This window comes from Heptranchias perlo, chromosome 1 (genome assembly GCF_035084215.1).
Source record: "Heptranchias perlo isolate sHepPer1 chromosome 1, sHepPer1.hap1, whole genome shotgun sequence".
Classification (NCBI taxonomy): domain Eukaryota; kingdom Metazoa; phylum Chordata; class Chondrichthyes; order Hexanchiformes; family Hexanchidae; genus Heptranchias; species Heptranchias perlo.
In genome coordinates this window covers 55336140-55341719 of record NC_090325.1, presented here as the reverse complement: position 1 = coordinate 55341719, position 5580 = coordinate 55336140, and the positions used below count along the sequence as shown (strand labels likewise).

Sequence of the window (5580 nt, the reverse complement as noted above, 5' to 3'; positions counted from 1 at the left end):
GAATTCCCTACCTGCATCCCCAAGTTAGATTATCAGGAAAAATGAGCGTGTACCAGAAGCGTTAAAGCAGAAAATCTGAATCTTCATTTTTTTTGTAGCATTTATGGGGTCTTTGCACTCCTCCCCCCGGCTATTTGCACATGATATTTTATATTACTTGTTTTCTATTTAGCAGTTTGCCGGCCATTCAACGTGTTAACTCCCTCTCTTTGATTAGTATATCTGTTGGCTCTCTTCAACTTTCTTTCCTCCCCATTCTTGACTTCAATGGAAATAAGATTGGGGAGAGATGTAAAACAGCTGCCGATTCGCCATCACCTGTTTTACACTAGCACACAAAGTCAAAATCTATCCCTTTCTTTATTTTTTCCAACCTTACTCAAATTCCTGTTTACCTCTTGGATTTCAGTTTTGATGAAAGGTCACACACTCAAAACATCACAAACCCTCTTTTCTCTCCACAGATGGTTTGTATTTTCAGCATTTTCTGTTTTTATTTTATTCAGAAGTGAATACTTTTCTCATCCTCTGTACTCACTTTACCATCACTGCAGCTTAAATCAAATCCATTCTGCATTATATCTTGTGTGATTGATCCTCAATGTAAATTGACACAGATACAATATTACAAATTGGCCGTCATATTAACTGTGACACTCAAAACCCTTCCTATCATTACATGACTGTCAAATGCTACTTGGCATGTTTTTTTTTCCCAGTCCTAACTCTTCACAATTTGCAAATGATTATAGTAAGCAAAAGCTTTTAGTCTGCCTCCATTGCATTGATTTGTGTAACTAAAGGATTCTTCTGGATGCATATTCTTGTCAAGTGAATATATTTATCTCTTTTTACTAACTTCATCATAATTGGAGCCAAAATCATACAGTATATTCCTACATCATGCACTATGGTAAAACTAAGCACAAGTCAGGAGTGTGATGGAGTACTTTCCACGTGCCTGGATGATGCCGCTGCAACAACGTTCAAGAAGCTCAACGCCATCCAGGACAAAGCAGTCTGCTTGATCGGCACCCCATTCACCACCTTAAACATCCACTCCCTCCACGACTGGTGTACTGTGGCTGCAGTGTGTACTTCAACAGCATCTCACAAACCTGCAAGCACAGCAGATGCATGGGAACACCATCACCTCCAAATTCCCTTTTAAGTCACACAACATCCTGACTTGGACATACATCACTGTTCCTTCATCGTCACTGGGTCAAAATCCTGGAATTCCCTACCTAATAGCATTGTGTGAGCACATTCACAACACGGACTGCAGCGGTTCATGAAGAAGGCCCATCACTACCTTCTCAGGGTTGCTTGGGATGGGCAATAAATGCTGGACTTATCAAAGACTCCCACATCCTGAGAATGAATAAAAAAAACACTTTATACTTCCATATGGCAAGCTGAGGTGAACATTTTAATATTACATGAACTGTATTTGGTAACTTTTCTTTTTCTGCAGTAAAGCGCTGAACTCTGATGTAGGGAATCAATTGTAACTGAAAGCCAGCTAGTCCCATTGGATCAGTAATCAAGGTTATTGCTAAATGGAGCTCTTCATACAGCAAAGCATTCCATTTGGGAATTGAAGAGAAGGAAAGCAGCAAGGCCAGCTATCTTGGATGTTTGGCTGATGTGGAGTGGCAGAGAAACAGTACTAACTGTTCCTGCTTCCTAGCTAAAGAAAAGAAACGTGAATGTAGGAAAACACGATGGCCTTGAATTTCCACAGATCTCCTGCCATAACTTTGCCAAGTAAGTGCTGTTAGGGAAGATGGTGCCACATATTGTAAGATCTCAAGTTAGTGCCGCCCCTACCCCCACAAGCAGAGTGCAGTGTGAAGGGTTACTTGTGTTGTTATTAATTTTAGAACCGTGTGTGGGTGCCCGAAGAAGAAAAGGGAGCATCTGCCTTGTCTGCCCTGGTCAGGTCATTGAATTTCTTGTGGCACTGATCTGTTCTGGGGCTGAGAGAGTTGGCTTTCAGTGCTAGTGCCACCTCTGTCCATATGCTCTGAGAGGTACTTTTTTGAAGTTTCCTTTATGGAAATCCAATGGTATGTTTTTCCTCTGCAGCAGGGTTTGGAGGTTGGTCTCACTAAAATTGTGAGCTCTCCTTCTGTTCCTCCTTGCAATGCTCTTGTCTCTTCTTTGGCTGTCCATGCCAGATCCTCCAGTGGAAGACATTCTAGAACCGTGAGACAAAATGACAGATGGGTCATCTAACGTCGCTATCTGACAGTCAACTCAGCATTCTAAACACATTGCTACTTATCTGCTGCTTCCCCAGCTTGCTGCTGCACTCTTCAGCCAGACCGCGCTCTAATTCTGAGCAGTCATAGAATCATAGAATCATAGAAAGTTACGGCACAGAAGAAGGCCATTCAGCCCATCGTGTCTGTGCCGGCCAAAAAAGAGCTATCCAGCTTAATCCCACTTTCCAGCACTTGGTCCATAGCCCTGTACATTACAGCACTTCAGGTGCACATCCAAGTACTTTTTAAATGAGTTAAGGGTTTCTGCCTCTACCACCCTTTCAGGCAGTGAGTTCCAGACCCCCACCACCCTCTGGGTGAAAAAAATTCTTCTCAGTTCCCGTCTAATTCTTCTACCAATTACTTTAAATCTATGCCTCCTGGTCACTGACCCATCTGATAAGGGATATAGGTCCTCCCTATCCACTCTATCTAGTCCCGTCATAATTTTGTACACCTCAATTAAATCACCCTTCAGCCACCTTTGTTCCAAAGAAAACCCCAGCCTATCCAATCTTTTCTCATTGCTAAAATTCTCCAGCCCTGGCAACATCCTTGTAAATCTCCTTTGTACCCTCTCTAATGCAATTACATCCTTCCTGTGCTGACCAGAACTGCACTCCAGCGCATTACTCCTGTTTTACATGGGATTGGTGCTGGAGATCCACAAATGGATATGCAAGTGAGTTGACCCATGAAATTCTGGCAGATTCAGCTCTGTAGGTTATGGGTAGGCACAGGTCTGGACACGCTACCTGCTCACCAACTGGCAGCTGGAATTCTTCCCACTCAGCTCCAGATAACGCAGCAAGCCATTGCCCTAATGGGTAGGGCGGCTCAGGCTGGACAAGCAGCGGGGAGAATACTAATTCTTTGTCCTGGTAAGCTGCATGGCTTCAACTGTTTAAACTCCAGCAGAAGACCTGTGTACACTTTGGGGTTTGTAAGCCTTCGTCTTTTCCCAACCTGTGCCTAAGCTTTCAAGACTTAAATAAGCGAGGTGGGACCTCCAAATCAGACAAGCACCAATGTTATCTTGGTGGATTTCTCCATAGCTTGCAAATAACAAGTGACTGGCAGGCTGGCAGATTTAATCTGGCAAGAGGAAAGCCCAGGTGTTATACACTGAAGGTGGTTAATTTGGATTATCTTCTTAAAGAAATTCTTAAAGAAATGGGATGTCAGGCCCATTAGGGGAGATTTTCCCGTGTCCACCCCCAGGCACAGTTCATTGCCTGAGTGCATGGACTATCAGAAAATCCTGTGGGTCAGAGGGCAAAGCTGTAATGAAACTCACACAATTTTTTTCCATTTATATTAATACAAAGAAAATCAGACGGGTCCCTTTACAGATGTGTGCTCTGGCCCACCTGATTTTCTGATATTCTCAGGCAATCCAGTGCAGCCGGGCATAGAAAAATCTCCCATGACAACACTGAGATTTGCTACTTTCACTCCATCAATCATTATTTTTAATTAAAGTTGGTTGTATTTCCAAACCATGCTGTACAGAAGCTACTTTGTGAAGACCCATATATGTATTTTTATTTTCATGACAGAATTATGATCAGCATCACCAATAACCAAGTTACATATTGGACCGACAATCCAGTACAGTACTGAGGAAGTGGGCAAGGTTGTGAACAGTCTGGTTCAGCCTGAGACAGTAGCCAGGGACGGGGCAGGGATCGGTACAAGGATACGGAGTTGGTGGTGGGGTCCGAAAATGATGGCGTCAGTCTTTCCAACATTTAACTGGGGGAAATTGTGGCTCATCCAATGTCAGACACACAGTCTGACAGCACAAAAGCAGGGGAGAGGTCGAGAAAGGTGGCGGAGAGGTAGACGTTGGTGTAATCAGCATACATGTAGAATCTGACCCCATGTCCGTGAATAATGTCATCTAGGGGTAGCATGTAGGCGAGGAAGAGGAGGACATACTTAAAGAACATAGAGGAACTGCTTATATTTCTTATGTTCTGATGATAATTTAAAAAACTGCGAACAGTTTCAGTTACTGAGAAACCATGAGGTGATGTCATTGTTTCGTTTTGATTCACCTGAGTGGAAATAGTAATCTAGTGTGAGTTCACAAAGTTTGTCTGTTCCACCAGCTGCTGCTGGAGGATGCTGAGAGACAGAGAGGGCAAAAATGGAAACAATCAAACACACGTGTAGGTAGAAATTGGTAGCATTACGCCCGTTTTACGCCTGTATTACCATTTTAGCAGTGGGACTGTCTGTGCCCAATCTGTGCAGACATTGGTCCCACTGCTAAATTCATGGGGCCCTTTTTTATCAGCGTCCCTGGCAAATGCCTCAACCAGGTGTTAGGCTCCTCAAATATATAAATTAGGACCCCTTGAAAAAATTTGTTGGTGATAAACGGGACAGGCACATTCATCAGCAGTCCCACCGTCGCCAACTACAGCTAGGTGAAATTTAAAAACAAACGTTCCTGTGGAAGCGGAGGGGCAGGAGTGCTCACTTGACTTCAGAGGAGTCGCGATCAGCACCCCCTTCCCACTCACCGTAGCCTGCTCTAACACCCCTCCTGGGACTTACCGGAGGGCTGCTGTTGGCGAGGCAGGTGGTCCTACGTTGATGCCTTCGCTCAGGCTAATGCATTTTCCATTGATCCACGGGATTCTCGGTCTGGGACGCACTTGTTGCTCAGAGCTGAGTCTGGGCCCGAACACAGACCTAGATCAAAATCTACCCTGAGATTTTTTTTCAAAAGCACATTTGTACTGAGGTCCTGTATCTGATGTTAACTTAACAGTTGATTTATTAGAGATTACAATTTCAGCTATGTAACACTACAGTTTATGGCTCATTGAGTCTCTGACAGCACAACTGCCACAGGTAGATTTAAATGAATGTATTTGACAAGACAGGCAAGCAGGAAATCCCCTCCATAGCATCTAGCAGCTGCTGGCTGTGAAACAAAGCAACACACTCACACTTTGCTACAAGCCTGCACATGGGAATATTTGAAACATGTCAGTGGCAGGCTGCACGTAGGATGTACTGATGCCCGACTGATAATTTGGTGACATATGATTTAACCACACACCATTTATAGAGCTCAGTGGATTTTCCCCACTGGCTTGTTTACCAGAAGTCATGATTTCCTGTTTTACTATTTAAAGGGTGTATAATCTACGATGACGTTTAATGCACTTCATTTGAGATGTTAATAGTCTTGTAAGTCAATTCTTCACAGTTTTAAAAATGATTACAAGGCGCCCCCAGTGGGCTGGTGGGTAAAGGCCAATGGAAAAGAAAATCAGTTGGGGTAAAATAGGTT

General features: G+C 43.6%; 1 long non-coding RNA gene across 1 annotated transcript; it reads right to left on the bottom strand.

The window, feature by feature from the left end:
- Positions 1 to 450: 450 nt before the first annotated feature.
- On the bottom strand, positions 451 to 5111 carry LOC137328532 (uncharacterized). Its single transcript, XR_010964805.1, has 2 exons — positions 4836 to 5111; positions 451 to 2203 (listed from the first exon to the last, which is right to left on the bottom strand). It is a non-coding gene; the product is annotated as an uncharacterized lncRNA (long non-coding RNA).
- Positions 5112 to 5580: the final 469 nt, after the last annotated feature.